Here is a 25375-nt window from a genome sequence, read left to right on the forward strand (position 1 = left end):
ATTCATTAGGTCTGTTGATCACTCTCTATAGATACATTATAGCCTAACAGTATGAGGCCATTGTACAGGACCAGTTGCACCCTGTGGTACAAAAACACATTTCCACATTTCAGGATGATTACATCCCCAAACCACTAAGTAAGTTGAAGAGTGGTGTCATGGGCACAATGGACACCTCCCAGGTCTGAACATATTTTAACCTATACACACAGCTACGCCCTTAAGATGGATAGAAGCTCTTCTGAATGCATACGTGGCTATTTTTCTCATTACTCCTCTTGACATATTGGCAGGCATTTTCTTTATTTTGTCCAGCCCTGCATGTAAATGTCAGATGGAGGAACAAATATGAAGTACATGACAAAAACAACAATGAAGTGAACACTAACGTACGTACACAAATCTAAATACACACACTGTGTACACTGCATGTCACTTCATTTCTTAACTGTTAAGAAAGACCAGGACAGATGCCTCAGCTTGCAACAACTTTTGTATGTGTTTCTCTTTTGTGCCAAACTCCTTTGTCCACTGAGAAAGTAATTAACAGTTTGGTATTTTAATACATGCCTTGCCTCCACTGCACACATTATAGACCACCCTGACATCCAAGGAGAACAACTTTCATTAAATCAAATTTAATGTAACTTGCTATTAAAAAAAAGGTAAAAACCCCCCCCCAAAAAACCTAAAAAACAAAACAAACAGACTGAAACACACATTTAGTTAAAAGCTCAGAGCCAATTTTCCCCTCTATTTCTATTTTTCCAAAGAAAGTATTTGTTTGGATATTCTATTAGGCAAAGACAGAAATATTTTGCATGTATTCAAAGAGGATTAATGGTTCAAATCACAAGCATGACCCTTTGTCACTGCACCGTCTGAATGAAATCACAATACGTTGTGGTTCGTGTCTATAATCCAACTGAATCCAATCTTACTATAAACATCAGTTCTCCTCATATTCTTACAGAAATGCCAGATGGTGATGATGTGTCACCAGTAGCTGTGTAATAGTACCCAAAGGAATATAAACTTTAAAAATGTAATGATAAAATCATAATCAGTGCCATTCTATAATACTGTCATAATAATAAACACTTACTGCTCTAAAAAAATGGGGAATAGTCATCTTAATTAAGTTACATTCATATAACTACAGCATTATTGAGCTGGTTTAGAGTGACAGTGGCATAAAAACAGTATTTTTTCATCAGGGCATTGAGCTTCCGAGATATGATGTTGCGTTTAACATAAGCAACTCCAATATGGCAGAAAACATTTAAACTTGTGATCAATGTGATGTAATTATTATAAATGATAATATGATTTTAAGTCAATAGGCAGGTGGATATATTATGCACATTGGTGAATAGTTGTCATTTAGTAGAAAATATATCACAGCATATAGATCTGGATTTTTTCAGTTTGTCCATGAAAGAGATTCCTTTAAAGTTAATGTGACGCTCATGCTGACACGGCCATTCCAAACTTAAGGTGGAACTGAGATGATTTTACACATCAAAGTCTGTTTACAGGTCTTTGGAAGCACTATGTGAAAAAAAAAAGTTGCATGAAGCATTTTGTGGCTCTAAGGGAGCTGCACAAAGTGGGTGATGTAGGTGTCGTGTTTTGACAAGGAAGAATAATGCATGGAATATAAAAGATGATGGCTCTGATGATTCTGCTGCATCGATTCTGATCTTTAAATGTTTTGCATGTTATAGGAGCACAAAGCTAATTTAGTGCAGTACTCCTTTAATGTCTTCAATTCTGGCTTGCTTTATGGCTCAAGAGAGGAGAAATTTAAATATTTGCCCTTGCAGTGCCTTAGCTGTAACCCTCACAAGTCGGAGTATCCTGTGGCACAGTATTTGCACTGGCACAGGTTTATTACTGAGGTGTACTTTGTTTGCTTGAAACAAAAAAAAAAAATGCTGCTGTATTTGTGATAAAGTTCCCAAGTTATAGATAACGAAATAATAATAATTACAAGGGAGCTCCAGATGTAAGGTGTTAATGTAACCTATTAAAATGTCAGCCATTAGTTTGAAAAGTTTAGTTTTGATTAAACAAATGCTTGTTTAAAATGTTAAAGGAATACTTCAGCCATATAATGATCATTTATATATTTGTTACTCACCCTTTCCCTTACTTACATGTGAAGAAAACCTTGTTTTTCTCACATGCCTCCACGGTGAATACAGAATCCAAAAAGTTGAGTGAATTCTTGATGAACTGAAGTCACAGGGGTCCACATTTAACAACAGCACAGCTTTATCAAAATATCCATTTACAAACTCTCACACAACCCATGCAGTATAATTTAAGATTGATTTATCTGGTCACATGCTCAGTACTTCTAAAACAGACAGCCCTTTCAAACTGAGGAACTAAACTAGAAGTGAAACTTATCTGTGCCAGAGTCCATGGACAAAAGCTGTACTTTTACCTTGCTGGACACTGGAACTGCTGGTCCACTACTGCCTGCATTGGTAGTTTCTTTGTGTGACTTTGATAAATCCAAACTAACCCTTTAAAACACCAAAGTCACACAATAACTCAAACAAACTGAATGATCAAAGCAGTAGTACCAGCAGCTCCAGTGTTCAGCGACGTAAAAAACACTGTTTTTGTCATTGGAGTCTTACTGTCAAGAGCACAGATAAATTTCACATTTATTTTCCCATTGGAAAGGGCTGTCTGCTTGAAAAATACTAAGCATATGACTGAATAAATGAGACTTATTATTCTGCACGAGAACTGGCTTCAATTCATCAAGAATTTTCTCCATTTTTTGGGGGGGGGATCTTTGTTCGCCATGAAAGCAAGGGAGAAAAAACAAAATTTACTTCACAAATTCAAAGTAACATGGGAGTGAGTAGGAGGTGGTCAATTGGACAACTGAACAAGAACATGGAAACATTTTACAGATCAAGTGTAATTTACTTTTACTAGAAACAAATTATACAATGCTGAAAAAAATACAAACTAGTTGTGAAAATGAGCTTTGATTTCAACAGAGATATAGTGAGATACAGCTTTAGTACCAGGATCAAATTCACTCCACTGATCTGGATACTGCAAAGAAGAAATTTCAAGTGAGATCCAGCCAGAGACAGTTGGGAATCCCGCCCTGCTTCCCACACCCAACTGGCCAGCCATTGGAGAGCTCCATGAGAGCCGGCCAAGCTGCCAGTATGTCCCTGAGCAACCAGGGGATCCATTGTTGTTCAGGGTCAGGTTACAGCCTCACCACGGGGCCCCACCCTGCTCTCTTGGCAGTTCACTGCTGTTTTGAACAAAGTTGCCTCCTAATGCCAGGTTCCTTGACATGGATATCAAGAGAATCCTTTCGGAGAGAAAGGGAGAGGAATGCCCGGGGAGGAGGGAAAAAAAAGCCTCCTACACAACCACCATCTGCCTTAGACTTGGCTGTGTCTTTTCAGCCAGTCAGTCCCTCCGCCACACCAAGTTAATGGGTGAGATTGTGTAACTGCTTTCATCTAGTCAGCTGGGGCTCGAGCAGGCAGCGACTGAGCTGCTCAGATCCTCCTCTGAGCCGAGCTTCAAGGGCAGCCATTTTAGGAGCTGACTATGTGCGCTTAGGTGTTCAGCCAGCACACAACATGGACCCACAGATCTGATCCTCTTCCTCAAAGGCAGGCAGCCCGACACTGGAGAGCTGCTGACAGAAATCTATCTGCCAGATGTACGCTACTGTACCCAAGCCCTCTGCCCACACAACTCAGCAGAAAACATCTCACACTCTCGCCAGGCTGACTTTGCCTGGTCCTTTCATTTCATGGCGACATTATCTCTCACATGAAGGGATTTCCGGAGAAATGCTCCAAAAGAAAGACAGAATAGGTCAGAGCAAGCGGCATGCACCGACACTTTGTGGAGAGAAACTGCCAACCGCGTTCCACGAGGGGGTCTAAAAATGTGAGGCATGTCTGAACTTCTTTATCTCAGAGCTCTGAAACCCTGAGGAGAAGGGGGCAGAGAGGAGCAGAAGGAGAAAGCAGGCCTGAAGGGGAAGGGTGGGAGGAGGAAGGGAGGCAGCGAGAGAGCATGACAGTGCCACCTGGAATACCTTTGGTGGTGAGCAGCTGAGGGCAAAGCCATCAGACTGGGCTCCCCAGATTCCAAAGTCTACTGACATTTGTTAATCACCAACCGGTCTCTCTGCATCGGCGAGCTCTGCCAGCAGTCACACCCTCTACTCAAACTGGCTGACAGCAGCTGCTCTGTCTGAAAGAGGGCCTTTGAATAAGCCAGCATTAAGCTGATTAGGAGTACAGAGGTTTTGTCCTTAACTGTTGGTTAGCGCTACCATCTCATGCCGTCTGGGAGAGAAAATACACCGCGTATTATTATATGGCGAGCATTCCTGGCTCCAGATAATTCATCTGGCAAACAAGACCGCATCTTGTCAACCTGCGCAACCTCAATTATTAATGACCCATTGATTGAAAAGGACAGACTGCTTTTTAAAGGGAAATACAGTGGTAATAACAGCAGGTAGCCAGAGCCATGGAAATTGATTTCTTGCAGAGATGAGATGACAACATCAGAGAGAAATCAATACATTTTTAGGTTCAGAAAGTTATTTAAAATAAATCAGAAGAGAGAGAAAGAACAACACAGGTTCAAATTCGGATCTCTGCAGGCCAAATTCTGCAGCAGGTTTAGAAGAGACAGCAGAGAATGATTTCAGTGTCTATAGCAGAAGAGCAGAAAATGCTACGGCACATTGTGTCCCTGTGAGAATTTGGCCTCTTGCACAAACAGGAGATAGGGAGCTGGAGATCAAGATGGCTACTCCCATCCTCTGATGTCATCAGCCCAGGAGCACTCAACACACCGGATCTGATAGTGTGCTTAACAGTTGCTCATACGCAAACAACACACTGCATAAAATAACATGATAAACCACAAACTGGGGCCTCAAAATGACCAAAGAGATAAAACAGCACATTTTTTACATGAGTCTTAACAAAAGTAGCAGGATGTTTGCAAGGCTTATATACTGGATAGGTATTTGCGCAAGTTTTTATCTGTCCATCTTTTATAATATAGATGAATGTGATTCTTCATGAGACAAAATCAACATGAACACATATAAGATGATCTTCCAAACTCCAGCCAAAAACTCATTCTAAACACTTAGATCAAATGACAATCATACTCGCCAAGAACACTACACAAACTAAAACAGGAAACTAAACTTCTAATAATTACATTTGGCTCAGAAAGCCATGCCAAACTGTGCCTGTTCAATATCATTAAACCTTGCTACAACTGTAAACAAAAACTAATATATAAAACAGCAAACCCACTTCACTGTCTTAAAACTTGGCCTCAAAATCAAGCGTTAGATCTAGAAAGCAGAACACCTCATGTTTTGAGTGTTTACATGCATTCAGCTTTTGCTGTGATTATTTTATCATACATTTATAGCATGCACGAGATAAAAAGAGACAAAAAGTGAGCCATACATCGCCGTGGTAAAGCAAACAGGTTAATAACCAGCAGCTTCTGCACACTGGTGTGCTGGCTCTCTGCGTAAATAACCCATATTAAGATTCTGACAATCTTATCAATGCCAAAATCAGTGCTTTTCTCTTTTTTTCCATAATTCTCCAGAGTAATAATGACCACCTGTCATTTGCGCCCATTATTCCACTTAAAAGCACTTCCTGCCAATACGCCAAATTGTGACAGGATGCTGAGATAAAAGAATTTATTAAAGGGCATAATACATCTGGTCAAAAGGAGAGAGCACGGCAATGAGCAATTAAATGTATAATGTATAAGTTTTATAATAGTAGAAACTGGCTTGTAAAGAGCTTACAGAATCAGGTAGTTCAATCGTGCGAAAATTGATGGAACTGAAAAAAATTGGTAGCAATGAAAGGCTTTTACTGTGTGTTTTCTTTTTCAGTCAATCTTATTTGTAATTTTGTCATTCAGTTCGCCATCAGTTCCTCACACCTGGGAGGACCATAGACAAATAAGTTGATGTGATCACTTTGTCGGCATTTTGAACATAGTGACCGTATTTGGGTGGGGGATGGGGGGTAGTGAGGTAGCGACTTGTCAATCACAAGGTAGCCACGCCCTGCAGCAGGAAAGTTTCAGACAGTTTCGGTGTATTTTACTTTCAAAAGGCTGACACACATGAACCTGTAACTGACCGGTTAGTTTTAGGAAAAGAAAAAGAGGTGAAATACAAAACAGCCTTTCCTTTAAGTCCGGTGCTTCATTGCCTCAGTGAGCTTTGGCGCTGCTTTTCAAAGAGTTATCCACTTAGATGTGTTGAAACTGTGATGTGGTATGTTGTTAGTGTCTTGACATTTATTTTATTTTCTGCTGACTTTCTGCTGTCAGACACTCAGCCGGCCACATTTACGTGTGGACACGCCCACTCCCTGGCCTCTAGTCTGAACTGTCCTCACCTGCCCTGCAGTGCGCACCAGCCTGGTCGGATGGGAGCTATCATTAGCTTGCTAGCACTGCTGCTCATTCAAGCGATCAGCTATTAAACGCCATTTCAGTGACAGAACGGGATGCTGCGGGAACTTATGCACACCCCTCCGTCTCTCCCCAGCTTGCCCTTTTGAACTGTTACTATTAAAAGCACTAGCCGTGCTGCTAGTAACAGAGTTAACAGTTAAGTGGCCATAAGCCGCGGCGCTCGCTAGTTCACTAGCTCCTACCAGACCCAATCAGGGTGCAGTGCAGTAAACTTACAGACAGACGTGTAACTGATCGAAACTATTTTTGGAGGTTAACCACTTAATGGTTAACTGTTGACGTCCCTACCCTAAAGCATATGCTGCTTTATCGTCTATTTTACTCTAAATTAAAACATAACTTACAAAGTGAACATCTTGCTGTATTGAAGAAAACTTGAATCTAGGGATTAGAACCATATACTTGTTAGGAAAAGGGTTTACTGACATTATAAATCAAGTGAGAAGTCATTTTCTCATAGATTTCTATGTACGATCACACTTTTTTTTGCAAGCAGTGGACTGGCCCCCTACTGACCATTAGATATAATGCAGGTTTAAAGTACTTTGATATTGGCCTCATTTGTCAGAATAGCAGATAGCCACTTGGTTGGAACCATCAACTATTTAGTATTTCTCCTTTTAATTACTTAATCTGATTATGAAATTACTTTACAATTTCTGTCCATCACTTACTCTACTGATCACTTCAGCTGTACACTAATGCATAAACAGTTCAATAATATTTACAAATCACCTTGGCATCCTCAAACCAAACAGAAGCAAGAAAGGAAGTTACATCAAATGATCTTTTTGTTTTTATGCGTAATTGTATCGATCTCATAGTCTAAAAATAAAATAATAACACTTCACCTATTTATATTAATCAGAATTAGTTTTTAGTTGTATACTTGTGTTGTGTATACAATGTTTTTAAGACTTTTTTGTGCTTACAGGCAGTTTTTGAATTTAAGGTTTGTATTTGTCAGTCCAACCCTTGATATCAAATTGTCAATGCACATTTATTTTCACTGGATCACCTGCTGAGATATTGTTCCCCCATGCTGAGTGCAGACTGCCCACACACCCTTGTTATCACAGTTTAGTAAACATTTAACTGCATAACCTGCTTTTCCTTAAAAAAGCCTCTGTGTCTCAGAATCTATGCATTGTTCTTTCAAACAAAACAATTTCAGTAAAAATTATGAGATTTTCAAAATTTAATAAAAAGTTACCACCAACACACTCATTTTAAATTTATTTCCCATTATAATTCCATCATTATATTAACAGTTAGGATCGGATTTTCAATTAGTAATTAAAGGTCCTCGAAGGTTATTTTCTAATCAAACTAAACAACCTTTGAGAAGGGAGGTAGAAATGAACAGTGAAGAAAACGGATATTTTATTCAGATTTCAGAAGTATCAGAGAAATGTTATACCTTCTGTTATTTATAAAATGATTCAATCGCTCCTAGTGCATTTTCATCAAATACAACCACTAAAAGACCTCTTGTCTGTTTTTAAACAATACCTGCCTTTATCATAGTATGACAGCCTTCAGTAGCTTTGTATCTGAAGGCTCAAATCATCATCATGAAGTCCAACATCTGCTGATGCAAGTATGGGCCAAGTCAAGCAGCAGCAAGAAATATTTATTTTGGCACCAAACCTTTAATCATTCCCTTTACCAGATAGAACTGAAGGGCTGTGAAACCAGAAAGACTGAGCTAAGGCTTCCGTTTCAAAGACAAAGTTTGTTTTTCTTTAACTCATCCGACACCTGGTGACCGCGTCATTAGGTGTGAGATTCAGAGTGAGGATTTGAGCCTGTTGGTGAGATCATTTACATCTGTGCAGGCTTACATTTAATTTGCAATGTTATAGTTACACTGTTGTAACATTACAGTGACTCATTTACCGACAGGCATTTGGCACAAAAATAAACAGAAATGGATTCGTACATGAAGCTCAGCAGTTTTAAAATCATGAAACATTTAAATGGACAGACGTAATTAGATGCCTGTTATTGGACACTTGTATTATTAATAATAATAATACTGTGACATGAAGAAGTGGATCCAATTTGCATCATCTTCTTTCAGCTTCACAAAAATCTCTGCCTTAATCTGTTAGTGGTCAACTACGAAATTAATTGTCAACTAATTTAATAATAGATTCATCAATTTGATTTTTTTTTTTTTTTAATGAAAAAATGTCAAAATTGTCTTGATTTCGGTGTCATAAATATTTTCTTGTCTGGTCTGACAGCAAACTGAATATCTTTGGATCTTGGACAAAACAAGACATTTGAGGTCATGAAGGTCATTTCCTTTTATTGTATAGACCAAACAACCTATTGATCAATCAAGAAAATAATTGACAGATTAATTGTCAACTAAAAATAATCATTAGTTGCAGCCCTAGGTGATCGTAAACTAAATATTTGGGGTGTAGGACTGCTGGTTGAGCAAAACAAGCAATTTGAAGACATCAGCTTTGGATTTAGAAGATTGTGATTGACATTTTTCACAATTTTCTGACATTTTAACAATTCATTACGATGATAATTGCTAGTGAGAAAGATAATTATTGGCTGCAGCTCAAGGTTAGACTGATTTATGTGTGCTCTGTGTGTGATGAGTAATAGGAAGAACATTTGCACATGCTGAAGGGGGAGCTAAAATTGTTTAAAAATGACAGTATGTTAGACTAGACTTAACAGACTTCTAATTGTATCAACTCCTGGAAACTGACTGAAAACAGGATCACTCTGATGGAACAGCAGAACAGGTCAGACTCATTGACTGCCACCATGACGCCAATAGAGACAGTGACTACTAGAGGGTCAGGACAACTGAGTCACTCATTCCACATGTGTAGGAACTCTTTGCACGCCATTTAAAGCTGTCGCAAACTCACTTAACCTCAGTATATGAAAAAAGTTTGATGAAACTATTATATAAGTTCTAAGCATAAAACGACACACCAAGGTGGTGTTAAGTTGTTCCCATCTATGTTTGAAACTAACTGTTATTTGTTTATCTTTAAAATGTCCAAAAATGATGCATAATAGAATTTCCCAGAGCCTAAGCTGGCTTCTCAAAATTTGTTTTGCGACAGTTGATTCAAAACCGAATCAAATCATATTTGATAGGCTGAAACAAAAGCCAGAAAATAATGTAAAAAAAAAAAAAATAATCATAATAATAAGTGACATTGTTAACAGTATTAACAGACACATTTATGACATAATATTAGGCTCATCCCTACTGTATTATTTATGAGAGACAGCTGCAGGCACTAAAACCATAGCCAAAAGGGTAACCAGGAAGCATAATTAATGTTTGGACTGCTGGACTGTCGGCTAACATGCAACCATATGTGCATGTGCCCACATATGCACAACATTCATAAGAGAGAGAAAACACATACACATGCACACAGTTAACCAGCATCACCACCACCTCAGAAACACATAAAGCTCTGAATTCCAGCGTCACCTCTTGTTGGATTTCTTATAGCCTTGCTTCACCCGAAAGCCTCAAAACGCACACTGAAGCCATGAATATGTCATACAGTATTATTCCCTGAAAAGGATCTCCAAAGAATTTCTTAATGCATGCTTTTGGAAGTTATTTTGGTTCAGATTAGGAACTGTGCCCTCAAATGCAAGCCAGCCAAAATAACAGCGTCTGGTTTGCAGCGATTCTTTGGCCTGCGTGCAGCTCACACTCTCGTTGGCTCACAGTTGGCTTTTATCTGTCGGCACTGTAGCAGATAACAATACTGGTTCAAAAGAGAAAAGCTGGTCCGACCTGAGTGACCTTCATATTCCAATACTGCGCCGCTGCCTAATCCCTACACAGAAGAATAACATATTGACAGATACAACCACAACACTGCACAGGACTCCATTATTGTGTTAGTAAGCATGTAAAGTGGAGACACTGCAGGTAGGAGCTGTGCTTTTGCTCATCGTTTTTGGGTTTTACAGATTTTCATGAGAAGCAGATCGATTTCAGTCTGTTTTTCACACTGCTGTTATGTCCTACTGCACCCAAAACTGTTTGGCTTCCTGCTACAAGAAGACGCCAAAGTTTACAGTAAACAAAGTCTTCAGGAAAAAAAGGAAAGCTTTGTCAATGAAGACTGGGGAAGAAGAGCGAACAAGTGAAGAACAATATAGTAAATGCCAATGAGCTGCAAGTTTTGCAAGAGTAGGGCTGCAATTAATCTCTATAGACAGATATCTGAACATGCATGCAGAATCTGCAGGCAACAGGACAAGAATTTGGTATTGTAAGTATTCTGGTTTCCATTTGTAGTCCAAGCAGTATTAATCAATCAAGTTAGAGCTGCAGGTAAACAGTGTGTGTACAGAGGTGGAATACATTGGCCAAAATGCAGTCTCAGGGTCCACCAGCTATTATCTGATGGCAATTTAGCTTTTTTTTAAAAAAATTATTTGCATTCATATACAGATATCGATCTATAGAGATAAGCCAAAATGACTAGTGCAGGAAAGAGAAAGTCTATGCCCAGATATCTGCTTGCTGCACCTGATCTCGACTACAGTCGGGTGCCCCCAGAGACTTATCATTACCAGACCAAGAAATTGTGGGTTCAGAGATTGGGCTGCAACTAACAGTTTCATTATTACTGTTTATTAATTATTTAAAATATCAACAAAATAAGGAAAAGGCCACTCTCAATTTTCAAGAAGCTGATGTAATGTCTTCAAGTTGCATGTTTCGACCAAATGTATTCAGTTTACAGCAATACAAAACAGAGAAAAGCAGCAAATCCTCACATTTGAGGAGCTGGAACTAACAAATGTTTGGCACATTCAGCCATAGTCAGTCCATTACTTTGGTTCAGATAGCAATATCTCAACAACTGTTGGATCAGATTTCCACATTTTAAAAATATATTCAAGGAAACCCTGCACCATACCTCTATAATACTTTAACTAGAAGTGTTTCACTCTGGCCTCTCATGCCTTGATTATTGTAAAAGCAACTAATCATGTAATAACAATCCACTTTAATGAAATAGATTTTGACATTGCAATTAATTTACAACACGACAATCTATCTAGCCGCCTAAATGTGAGAGATAGATATCTTGTCACTGTAGTCTTGATGAGCCTATCTGTTTCATTACAACATCCTTTCAGTGATAAGAACAACAGTCAGTTGGACAGTGACCTCCCTCCTCTCTGCTTGTGATCAGAGCAGAGAGCTTCCTTAAATGATGTGATCACATGGCGCTGCTTATTTGAGAAAGTCTGAATACACAGAGATGAGACATCGATCCCACCTTGCCGATCAATGGAGCAGGCCTTTTCAGAGGAGATGTGAGGAATCAATAATGTTCGGTATAAACGTTTTGTCATAACATTCATCAGACATCTGCTGGAATGGAATGAAAGGGACGGCAACGGCTGAAATACAAGAGAGAAAAAGCAGAATAGAGCTAGAAATACAACAGTAATGCCATCGTGCATGTCCCTGAAAACTGTCGGCATACACTTATGCTTTAATTTTAATTATTTCAAGCTTAAACTAAATCCTGATTTTACAATATTTCAAACTGATGATAGTTTTTGTAGATTCGGTTTCAGCTTTTATTCACTGAGATCAATACTCTGAATAAAATCAGACTGAGCGGCAACATTAAGCTAAATCACGAGCTACAGATCTGAATCCTTAAACTGAGACCATGTTAACAATGAATAAACCATGCATGGATGGGACTAAAGTCATCAACATTGTCATAAAACATCATCAGCCACCTGACTAAAAACACTGGTGGTAATCTGGCCACAAATCTGTTTCAGGAAGCATATGGCATCAAAAAAAGTAGGTCAGCCATCAAACAGCTAACACGGCCTTGACCAGAAACATTCTCCTAGCACTGCCATCTAAAATATCTCAGGCTAAGAAAAATACTCTGCATTAAAGCTCTTATGAATTAAAAGGTGAATTTATAAGAAATAAAAGGCACCTTTACTCAATTCCTCACACTCAAGGGTTTTGCTGCTACAGCCTTACTTAGTCTGGTACAAACAGTAGCATAGGGTGGCTGATGTTAGCTAATGTTATCAGTTAGATATTGCTCTGACCTCTTCTCTGCTTGTGTTAAACTACATTTTAGCAGTTACCCTCATCCTGTAATAAAGTGGTTCAAAACTACAACTGCAGAAATTAGTTAGCATTTTAGCTTTTCATGTTCCCTTGTTCTGAAGTCAAAGGGTTTTATCTTTTTTTGTTTGGGGGGAGGTAGATGCTAGAAATAAGATCAATAGTTATCACATGCTTAAGAGACGTTGTGTTTATTCCTACGACGTCAAAATGTGGTGTCGACATTGAAGTAATGCAACTGTAGTGTAGCTTGTTTATATAGTGGAGCTCATCTGTGGGTTAGGGTTAGATCACCTAGCTGAACAAAATGTGTAAATATCATAAACTTTTATTTGCCACAGACCTTATTCCCTAGAAAAAAATCAAAATACAATGGAAAAATCCCTTAGGCTTATTGTTGAGAGAACCAGGGTGACACTACAAATAAACGTCACCCCTGCAGCCCTCTGTTGCCATGTGTAGCTGCTGTTCAGCAAAAGTTACATAAGATGGCTTTCAATGGAACTAAAGGTCTACCCATGAACTGGACTGCTCTGTCTGACCGCACTGGTTCCATTTTTTACATTTTTCATAGTTGGACATAGACAGGAAGTGGTTTACCCCTAAGCACCAAAGGTATTAACATCTTTAGGTCTTAGGTCTTTTGAGGCCAATATTTTGTTTTACATTTACATTTATTAGATTTTTTTAAATTGTGTATAGGTTATATTTTCCAGTAGAAAAATGACTTTTAATGTATTTTCCTTTTCAGATTTAGCATTAGAAACTTTGAGTTATTGGGCCTTCGTTACAGCGGAAAAACACTTTCTGCCTGCTGCATATTTGCATTTAGGTTATTTCTTTTCAGTGACAAAATTCTTAGTATTTTAATAGGGGAAAGATTTTCCACAAAAAAGGTATTTGGATCCCAAATGATTGTCTTCTCCTTCTGGCCTACACACCTGTGTAGTACTACTACGCGTTACAGTTGGCATTATTTGACCTGTACTCTATGTGACATGTTTTTTTATATTTTTGAATTAATATCAACACGTTCTACCTCGGTTTCGTCAGATCACAAGTTACATTTCCTGTCATGGGAATGAACCACATTCTTGCAAAATTAACACGTGGTTTTTTGGTGAGAAGTAGTCCTACCAGTCCGCTCTAGAGTGTTGAGAACACATGAAACTCCTTCTAACTGCTTGTTGTGGGCAGACTCTGCTATACAGTCTTTTCGGTTATTTTTAGCTTGCTGTTGGCCTCTTGGTAGTTTTTCCTTTAGAGCTTCCTCTTTACATGACCATCCCTCATAGCAGCATGACCTGAACTAGATAAGGTCCTGATGGTGCCATAATTCCTCCAAGTTTTTCTTCCAGAACAAAATTAAAGGCTCTTAAATCTGATTTTATGGTGAAGTCTTTCTGCGGTAACATCTCTGAAATGTTGGCTCCATCATGCTGTCCATGCTCATCTCTGTGTACTGTGACGATCACTGAAAATCAAGTTTTATTTGCTCTAATAAGAATCACTTTGGCAAAAGTAGCTCACTTCTTGATTTTCAATGCCACTAACTGAATCTTAACACGATAACAGCCCTGAGTTAATGAGGTATGTTCATACTTTCTGTGCATAGAAGGACAATGAACAGTAGCTTATTGTGTTTACCCTTCTTTTACTGGGTACTTTAAAAGTATAGTTGGAATATTCTGAAGTTGGGTTATATGGAGTACATATCTATAGTCAGTGTATTACCTAGAGTAGATGTTAGTCAGAATGCCCCCAGTTTGGAGAAAGAGGCTGGAGTCCAAAATGTATATTAGCCACCTAAAAAAACCAATCAGTTTAAGTGTGCTATATTAAGAGTATTTTCATTGCATCTTTCTGTCACGTAGTCTGTTTCATCAAGGAAGCTGTGAACACCTTCATTTCCCCATTTATGCTCTCATCAAAGCCTGTAAGAAAACTGTCATTTTAGTTCACTGAACACAGGAGCTGCTGGTCTACCTCTGCTTCAATCAGGAAGTTAGTTTGTGTTACTGTGTGACTTTTGTGAACCCAAACTAATCCTTTTAAACACCAAAGTCACGCAATAACACAGACAAACTAACTGATCACGGAAGCAGTAGACCAGCAGCTCCTGTGTTCAGCTATATTAAATCACAGTTTTTCTCATTGGAGTCTGGCTTCGAAGAGAGTGATATGATGGCTTTGTTTTCCTGCTGGGAGTCACTGTCTGATTTTAACCCTCATGCACTGTTTCGATTTTGTGTCAAAAAGTGCAATAAAAATGCTATATTTAAAAACTTTTTTCAACTTTCACTCCGTTACATTTGTCAACCAACATCAGTCCTGATATTAACGACCAAATATTCATTCGTTTTTAGGATTTTTAAAAAATACAGGTAAATTGCCCAATCTGGTAAAAAATAGTAAAATTTACTTAAAACTCACCCAGGACCACAGAATGAAAGCCTGATATAATGGGATGCATGCTTTTATGCTGGAATGACAGCAGGGTTAAAAAAAAAGTAGTTTTAATGGGTTTCAATGGTACAAAAAATGTACCAATAGTGTTATGAGGGAGTTTTTCATCTATACTATGTATTATAGACACATTATATGAACTGAGAAATCTAAAAGGCATTAACACAACCAAAATGATTCAAAAATGAAAGTAAAAAAAAAAGTAACAATAGTTGCATGACGGTTAAGGTAAGGCAATGAAAATATTCTAAATATAACATACACATTTGTTTAGGTGGGACTTTTTTTCAGTGGCTAAAATATGTTTTGTTGCTGACTCCTCCACAGCAAAACATTGCTTAGCCACCATGTCAGACACAAGTCTGCTTCTCCAAATTGGGGGCGTGCTGACTAACATTTACTGTATGTAATACACTGACTATGGATTAGTACCCCATATAACCCCATACAACCACACTTCTGAATTAAAAAATCTGAACTACTCCTTTAACTGAATGAATGAGTTAAAAAAACAAAGAAGTCTGGACTTCTTTGGTAATCATTCCGAAAAGCGCAGTAATCCCAAATTGTCTTGGGGGACTGGTAAAAACAAGTGTGGAGCTTTTCACACACTACAGTCCAGTGACCTTTGCCGATCTGTCTGCAGCCTGACCTTCACTAGTGACACTTTCAGAGGGCGTTAAAAAGAAACACCTAACCGCTGCAGACCTGGGAGACCCTTAACGATTCAGTGTAAAGGAGAAGATCATAATGGCTTACAACCATCCTATTAAAGTCACTGAATGCAGGAAGAAAAATATATCTGGAAATGCAGAAGTGATTTATTTCATCAATGGGTGTTTACACAATATTACTGCCCTTAGAATTGGTTTACTTTTCAAAATCATGCTCCAGACATCAACATCAAAATGAATGCAGGATGTCCCTCAGTAATAAAGGACATTGAGCAAGGTCTAAAGACTTCAAGGTTTTTGATCTGTGGACCTTGAAGTATTCTGCTGACTGAGGCCTTCAAGCAAGACCTTGCATCAAAAAGACAGACACAGAGAGGCTGAAAGAGAGAGGGAGGAATGCCGTAAGTTCGGTTCCCCGGTCTGCAACTCTATGCTAATCCCAGGAAGAGATGATAGTTTTCTATTTTATGTCTGCGTCGTCCATACTGCAAGGTCAGACGGTGCATGTGTCAGCCTGTCCCTCTCTGACAGATGGTTACCTGACATCACCCACCCAGTCAGACGGCCTTTAATACTTAATATCGCTGCACTCACTCTCCTCTTTATACCCTGTCTTTGCAAACCAAGACCATTCTCAATCAAAGACATCCAACTTGCTAAATTGCTACATGTTTCTCTCTAAAACTGCACCAAAAAAAAAAGAAAAAAGAAAGAAGCCGGCCATCATGGAACAAGTAACCTTGCTCCAAGGGTAGCCTTTGTGTTTAGCAGAGGGCTCAGATTGTTCCTTCTGAAAAGGGGGATGGCTGCAACACAGAGCACTCAGTAGCAACATTTGCCCTTTTTTTGCACAGAAGATAATGACCGACCAGATTAGGAGGAGATGAGAATTAATGGCTATCTTCCATGTGGCTACTGTCTTCAGGTTGTCATGGTGAAAATTCACTTTAAAATAACAGTAATGAAAAAATCTACTACTTACAAAATGAAGCAGCTTACAGTCTTTAACATCTCCTGCATTTACGATTTTTTTTAATCAGGAGCCTTCAGAGATATTTATGTGACCTTCAAGCCTAAAATTTGCACAAAGCAACAAAAACAGAGGGCTTGTTAATCCCTCTGCTGAAGCCTGCTGGGTGTCAAGGTTAGATAATGAATACCCTTGAATAGTTGCGCTCTTCTTTCCAGTTAACAAAGCCCAAAATTAATCTTTTCATCTACGGTGATCTGTTTTTTTTAACTACATGAGTCTGCACAATGCAAAAAAAAACACCAAACTGAGGGGGGGGGCAGTTAATAGCATGAAGCAGAATCCAGGAAATCAAGTAGTTGAGTGAGGATAAGAGGTGGAAGCAGGCAGACGTGCACGGTTTGACTTCTCTGGAAGCTCAACCTTCTTTTAGTACAGTCACCTCACTTGGCTTGCTCTCTCGTCTCTCTCTCTCGCTCCCTCTCTCGGGGCTGACAGAATTATCTTCTGCATCAGAGCTGAGGCTGGGCCAACGCTCCACACACAGAGGACTCCATTTCACGCAGCCAGCCCCACTGTGGCCAAGGAGACACTGCCAATCACGCTGGAGTATCAGTGGCATGGCCATCCACCATTTTGTGCTCCTCAAGGTCTTTGACTGTCCTGCCTCAGCTGAGTGGAGCAGCCTCTGCTTGCTCCGCTATCTCGTTACACAGATGGAAGTGTTTAACTTTAAGAGCACAGACCTGAGCGAGCAGCAGCTTCCCCTCCTGTCTGTTCCTCTGCTGACTGTCATGGCAGTCAGCAAAAGCAGAAGTGAGATGTGTCGGGTTTTTGTGCTCGCTGCAAAAGATGGCCACCTAGAGTGCGGCTCCGCAGTTCTTCACAAGCTGAAGGCAAACATCCTAGAGAGATCTGAGGATTGTGCCTCTAAATATGGAGCTTTCAATAACACTGTCACTCAAAACTTTAGGAAAATATGTTATCTTCTGTAGATGACATGAAATGCAGGTGACCCGACAGGTTCTAAACATGTTTTGTTGCTTCTGTGAGAGAAGTACAAATCCTTTTTTTTCTAGACTGAAAAGCATAGAAGATAAAACTTGGGGCAACCCTCTGCAACATGATTAAATATTCCATCCAAAAATGATTAAGTGCACAATTTAATTAATAGCCTTAGGCGTGCTTATTTTTACAATTTTATATTGGAAGGAATAGGTAGATATATTTGGTTTTCTCAAGAGGTTTCTTCCCTCGAGCTTGAGGAGACAAATTCTCAGAAAACGAATTCTACCCAGTGCTGTACACAAGTAGGCTACAGAAAACTCATTTATTTGCACACAATCCATAAACCATACATGTTCACAGTGACACGTATGCGGCTGAAGACATGCTTCATTCAGATCTCCTCGAGCTGAAACAAACAGGGGCTAAATAAAACCCTGCCGAAGAGTTGGGCAAGTGAAGGATGTCCAAGGACAGATCTTGGAGAGAAACCAGGAAGTGTTTTTCCACAAAGACAATTACTCCAGGAAACCTTACATTCCACGCGGCCTTGTAGTCCATCTCTCCTAGGAAACCATTTCCTGACGTAAATCAATCTGCTGCCGTCTCATATAAAGCCTGTATCATCTCAGACAACATAAACTCCAATCAAGTATTTGCATGATATGACGATTTGAGCGAAGCCATCTACCACCCAAGGATTTTACCTAATCACAATCACATCCAAACTCTTGATTTTATTCCTGTTTTCATTTTATCTGTTAAAATGCCTTCAGCAGGATCCAATTCCACCAATTCACTGAAAAAAAAGATTACAAGAAGAGACTGCACTGGAGGATTTCTTGTAAGTGGTGCTCAGTGGACAACTGCCAGAAAACACTGCAATGCTGACTTCCTTGTAAGCCTGACATGGCAGTTACTACAGTTACAGGGAGTGGGTGAGGTTACAAGCTAGTTGGGATGGAGTATTTCAGAGTGACCAAAAGAGGACACAAGAAGCAATTTTTTAAAATGAGAAGAAACGTCAAACTAAGTCTGGTTTGCTCGCAGAAATGTTGGAGGGCTTTTCTTTTTGGACAGCCTTTTCTTTAAAGCCACTGGGAAGTTTATCTAAGTAGCGAAGGTTCTTCTCCAGGTTTGTCAAACCGATCTCTCGAGGCAGCTCAACAAGTTTGAAAAGGGAAAGATGAGAGACCCATCAATATTAACTTACCACTGAGACCTCCTTTCCAAGCTCTTAAATATTTAATCGTCCTTGGACAGCTCTGTTGCTTCGTAGGCCGAGCCAGTGTGGATCCCTTCTACAAGACCACTCCTGTTCCTGCTCAATGAAGGCCTTGTCCGGTGGCACCACACTGCCCAAGGAACGGGCGTCTCCAAAGAATTCAGGATTTTTTTTTTCTTTCCACCACAGGCAGCTCGAGGCTGACAGAGTTGGTTCACTGTGTCTTATAAGAGAAGGGAATAAATCCCGAATTTAGGCTGGAAACCTGAGTAGACGGCTTAATTTATCTCAACGGACAAACTGCCTCATCAGCCAACCACTTTATACCTGAAGTCTTCTTTTCTACAAAACTAGCCCCTTTATATGGACTAAGATAGACACAACTGTGAGCTATACTAAGCTACAAGCATTTTTTTTCCAGGAGGGGAAAGGTGACGTTGAACTGTTGATGTTCTGATGGAAAGCAGAGAGGAGGAACCAGTTCTGCAGCCGTGTAACGTGGCAACTGACAACAGAAACTGGAATGACACCTAAAGCAAGCCACGTCCTTGTTCCATTTAAACCCAGACGTGATGTTGCTTTTTCAAACAGGCCTATACCTAGTTACACAGCATTGAATTATTCAAAGGATCCTTTTAACTCCAACAATGCCGCGCTTTCATATCTAAACCAAATATCTAAATCATGAGAGAAATTTGTTTATGGGGTGAGGGAGGTCGGTCAAATGCAAGCGGCGAGGGTTTTTTTTGCCGTGCTGTAATGACTATAGTGTTTTGGATCTGGGGCCTGTGTGTTCCAGCACACTTACAAGTGTAGCAGCGGGGCCCGGCTGCATCTCATGAGCCATGCATCATGTCAAGAAAGCACTCACTGGAGCATTTCAATTTGCTTTTGTGTGTCTCCCTGGCCTTCTTCACTGCCCCAGGTAGAGAAGAATGGAGGAATGCATCACCCAATGTGAGTGAGTGAATGAGGGGAGAGAGAGGGGAGGGTTTCTCTGTGTGTGTGCGCGTATGTGTTTGTGTGTGTGTGTAAGACACAGAAAGAGTATCAGAGTGAGTGATGAGCTTCACAACCACTTCCTTCCAGCGTTCAAACCATCACAGAAGTCTCTCTTGTTTAATCCTCTGTCTTCTCTGTCGAGCTTTTTAAGCATAATCCTGAAATACCTTGCAAAAATCCAGTTATGTAATTCTTTTTTTTTTTCTAAAAGTATCAACCATACATAGTTCAGTTCTGCCCTGTCACCTTAAAGCTGAACTGCAGTGAAAATGTGAATGAAATGTCTGATGCAGAGGTAAAACTCTTTCGTTTGGATAGCCTTAGTTGCACTCCAGATACGATATAATTATTTAGCCAGGAAGATTGAAGCCTCTGTATAAGGGTCAGTATTTTTTTCATCTTCTAGCATTTTGCAAGACACTCTGTTATCCATTTGATAAATCTACACTGTGTAAATATATTGTAAAGGGAGTGTGTTTAAAGGTATACTATGCAGGAATTGTCGGCTATTGTTTGTACAGGCAGAGTGCAGACACTAAAGTCACTAAGACAGAAAAACATTGGAAAATGTACAAGAGTATACCCACTTCCTCCTTGTTAAATGTCCCATTTACCACGTCCCATTTACCTAACACAACCAAAATGATTCAAAAGTACACGCACCTCATCTACTAACACTACACCACAGGTCCTAACTGATGACTGAGAGGGGTAACTTTTGTATGAATTTTTAAATTTTTTTTTTTTTTTGGTAAAATCTTGCAAATTACAGTATTTTACTGTAAAAATTTGATATTGTTAGAAAAAGGCCCAGTTAAACAATGTGTTTTGCCCAAAGTTGACCTGTGACCTGTGTTTTACTCTGACAAAGCAATCTCCAGGATGACTTTATGTAAATTTGTTTAAACACATTTAGGGTTGACAGTAATGCTTTGAAGCTTTAATTATTGCCATGGTAATCAACACCCAAATCAGTATTCAACTGCTCTGTTTATATGCAAGGACTACCCCAAATAGCCCGTAAATTATGAAATCATAATCCAGCATTATTCATTATGCATCAACATTATTCTTCTCAGACAAGGGAATTTTGATTCATTTTAATCTTATTGATAGTGTTCTGACTCTGACTTGCTCTCATCTAACGTTATTCACCAGCATCTCAGAACTACCGAAACTGAGACGGTCTGACCACATGTAAATCGCTAAGAAGATTTTGAAAAAGTCAAGCATCTGGAATGATTTCAAAATTGCGAAGACGACCCTAAGGAAACTGGCATATCACAAATCTGCAACAAGTTTGGTAAATCACCGGAAAACTTAAAGTAACATCTGAGCCATCTTTCAAATTATTTTTTTCCCCAGCTTTTATTTAACATTACTGTGACCTGCATGCTATTTAGGACAGCCCTACACACCATTTATTTAAAGATAAGCATATGTATGTCAGCAGAATATTAACTAAACTACTGAAGAGATTAAATCCAAATTAATAGGGATACAATTTCTGATTATTTTCATATATCTCATATATCTTTTTTGTCTGATTAAAAGTCAGAATTCCTTAGATATTTATTACTCACATATTATATAAGAAAAGCAACAGTTAAACAATTTTATCAGTTAACAGTTTTTTAAAATAAAAATAGAGAAAAGCAGTAATCCTCAATCAATTAATTGACTTATCATTTCAGCTGAGGCTGGTATGATGTCAGATTTTTACTACATGATTATTGTTGCCAAAATAATTGACAAGGAAGAAAAACCTACTACTCAAAGTCATCTTTAAGTTTACTTAAGCAATTTGCCTATTTTTTTTTTAAAATTAATTACAAGATATAATTGTGGGTACGTGAAGAAGAAGACAAAACAGAAAAAAACGACTGACTTAAGAGGTGCTGGATTATTTACATGCTATCATATGTGTATTACTAACATGATATCGACATTCAATTTTTTAGTTATCACTGCTATTGTCAATACTGATAGGCTATATTGTGACACTGCTGGTTTCAGCTGTACAATTTAGACAGGTCATCTACATGACAGGCCTTAAGATCAGGTCAAAATGCCGTTTTTAATTTACTTTAGTGGTGTATGTTATCAGGAAATAATAATCAAATTACAACATAGTAATGCCATTAGGAAAACCTGTGGACATCCGGGTCCTCTGACAGTCTGGGGCCCCCTGCACAGCTCCGTACTATGACCTGTTAGTAATCCAGCCTTGGTTTATTATAACACTACAACATTACAAAACTACTAGAAATGCCATATCTGCTCCAGCGAAAGCAAACAGCCCCGACCCCCGTGACCTTAGCTGGTGAGTTGAAGTGAAAACCTGAGCACACAGATTAGTTTCTAGTGCAGCACGAATAAGCTTTACAATTGAGAAAGAGTCAAGAATGTGTTGAAGGCTTGTGAAAGTTACTACAGGAGCTCTAAGTGCACAGAGACAGCAGCAGACAGTTGCCCCAGGAAGAAACATCACAATCACATCCAGAGTTAAATCACTGGGCTCATTTGCAGAACATCCACCATCCGCCACCAGACTACATATCCATTGCACCCGTCTGCGAGACAAATGTGTCGACCGCAGCAGATTCCTGCCCGGCCGTCCTCTGTCGGCTCCTCCTTGAGAACCTGTTTGCCCTGCCACGCCAGGGAGAAGGAGCATCGCCACCATTTTGATTGCTCTTCTCAGCCCCAGCATTGTCGCAGCACAGTGTGTCAAGCTCACAGTCTCCTTGTCAGCAAGATTTCACACAGTGGCCAGGGGAACTGCAGAGCGTAGCACAGCCACACACACACACATATATACACACACACACACACACACAGTAACTGCCACAGGAACACACTACAGCTTGCAAAACACGCCTCCTTCACTCTCCTGACAGTCTGGTCAGCAGACACCTTTAGGATATAATGTGGGAAAAGTCACCTAAGGCTGTGCGGTGGACGTCAGGCACTTTGTAACAATCCATTCGTCCAAATAACTTTTGAAACACAATAACACACACATGTGCCAGCCAATAAACAGCAGGGTCCACTTGCTCCTGTGTATATAATTAGTTTGCAAATTATGAGCAAAACTGTAAATTTAAAGCCATCACAGTGTAGATCACAAGCCTAAAAACTCAGCCAAAACAAAAAAGAGAATCATCTTGAGAACTTCCTTTAACTACAGCTATTACTTCACTCCCTCTCACACACACATCGGAGAGAGAGAGGAGTGTGTGTGGGGGTGTTAAGACTACTTTGTTGAACATTAACTACCTGCATGGCCAAAACACTGCATTATTCTGCATTAAAATTCCTATCTCATCCACGTGTCCCTCAAGCCATCACAATCACAAACATGCACTGTCCACAACCTGCAAAAAAATCCCACATATCCACGAGCCAAATTGTGTTCAGTCATGCAAAAATAAAAAAGCAGCAACTTAGTTCATGGAGTTAACCTTGAAAGCCCTGCTAAAACATCTAAGCTCACTTTTTTTTAGAGTTCTTCTGCTTCCTGTAGCACACTCAACTTCCGAGGTGAAAAAGCAGAAAAAACAGAAGGAGAAGGAGAAGAGGTCGATCATTTATGAACACAACCTTTGTTCTGGCGTGAGGGATCCTGCCTGTCTGACTCCAGGGCTCTCCTTGGAGACTCATCTGCTTTCCTCCATTTTATGGTGAAGCCCTACTAGTATGACATACCTGACTTGAGACCAGTGACAGCAAAATAAGCATCCAAACAGTGCACGAGGGGACAACAACGTAGCTTAGCAATGAGAGCAAAAACAAAAACAGTCAAAAAATATATCAAGCCACCAGCATGAAGAGAGCTCCAACCCTGTGGACACTCAAAATCCAAAACCAGATGATGTTTTTCTTTTTTTTAAGAGAGAGAGAGAGGTTAGCTTCCTCACACTGGACATGGCTTTCATAGTGTGTGTGTGTGTGTGTGTGTGTGTGTGTGTGTGTGTGTGACTGGACCAGCGGCTATGCCAGCTCCTCTGTGTCGCTAATGGAGGCTGCTTGGGAGAGGAGAGCAATCCGTGCAATGGCTTCTCCATGAAGCTAACGCGCAACAACACGCACGGCCGGAGAGAGGGGACGCACAGCCGGGGCCAATAATTCCCCTGACCAGACATGTCAGAATAACAAAACACTCCGCTCCGGTGCTGCTGAAACACGCAGGCGACCCTCTCTCTTTACAACAAGCCGCGTCCATTTCCTTGTGTCACTTTGACAACACAGCGAAAGGCGACATAGCGAGGAAGAAGCGCTAGGTTTGGGTTATTTGGATATTAACTGGGGAAGCGAGAAGACCCACTTGACTTTGGCTGCATGGGTGCCAGCCGGAGCGCCCACCCGACTACAAAATCTCGCCTCGGCTTCCTCTCCCAAGTCGGCTGGACCTGGACTAAAAGGAGAAAAGGTGGTGGAGGCGGATCAGCTCTTTCCAGGTCATTCACGAGGCGCTCTCCAAATTATATCCCATGATCTACCATACCGACGTTCTCGCAGACCTTGAAAGCCCAGCCGAAATCTTGGCGAAACTGGAAATATAGTGCAAGAGGGGAAAAAACTCACTGGTACAATCTTCTCCTCAAGCGATCCTCCCAAAAGTTGTCCTCGTATTTCATGCGTGCGCCCGGTCGGTCTAATGGATGATCGCCATCTTTCCTGCTTCTCCTTTGCTGCAGCTGCAGATGACCTGAGATCCGTCTGTCTCTGAATAATGAGCAACCACACAGACAAGGAAGACAATCTGCAAAGCAGGCTACACAAAGAAGTTTGGGAGACTAGCAAGCACCAGAGGGTGCACAAGAGTTTACGATGAGACGAGGGAGCATCAGCAGGATGGACAACGTCTATGTCTGAGAAGCTCATCCTTCATCTAGACTGAAGGCAGATAGCCCTGCAAAGCCTTATCAGCGGCTCAGACCACCACCAGATACATGCGGGCTCTGTGAATTTTATATAGGCTTTCCATAGTGTGTCTGCCACGTCATGGGGTTATCTGCAGTTCACTTTGGTGGTGATGATGCTGCTTCACCCTTCAGCCACACAGAAAACAAGAGATAGATAGATACACAGACAGATACACAGACAGATAGACGGATACATAGATAGATAAATATAAATATAGATTTAATAACATCCAAATTGGCTAAAAATAAATGTGTTAAAAAACATATTAATAATCAATATATGAAATATATGTTTAAAAATCACCCAACACTGCCTCCATCCAATTATCATTATCACACTTCCCCCAAATCTTTATCATCTTTATTTAAATAAAATGCAAACAATACATAAGAGTGTTAATTCATTCTGTTCCTCATTCAGAAATATAAATATATATATAT

The 25375-nt window shown here is 39.8% G+C and overlaps 1 protein-coding gene across 1 annotated transcript in view; it reads right to left on the reverse strand.

The window, feature by feature from the left end:
* Window positions 1-25127, reverse strand: part of znf462 (zinc finger protein 462) — a 63412-nt gene extending 38285 nt beyond the window's left edge. The window contains exon 1 of the mRNA XM_042509838.1: window positions 24594-25127. The gene's annotated coding sequence lies outside the window, so the exon portion shown is untranslated. The remainder of the gene's footprint in view (window positions 1-24593) is intronic.
* Window positions 25128-25375: the final 248 nt, after the last annotated feature.

Source organism: Plectropomus leopardus, chromosome 20 (genome assembly GCF_008729295.1).
Source record: "Plectropomus leopardus isolate mb chromosome 20, YSFRI_Pleo_2.0, whole genome shotgun sequence".
NCBI lineage: Eukaryota > Metazoa > Chordata > Actinopteri > Perciformes > Serranidae > Plectropomus > Plectropomus leopardus.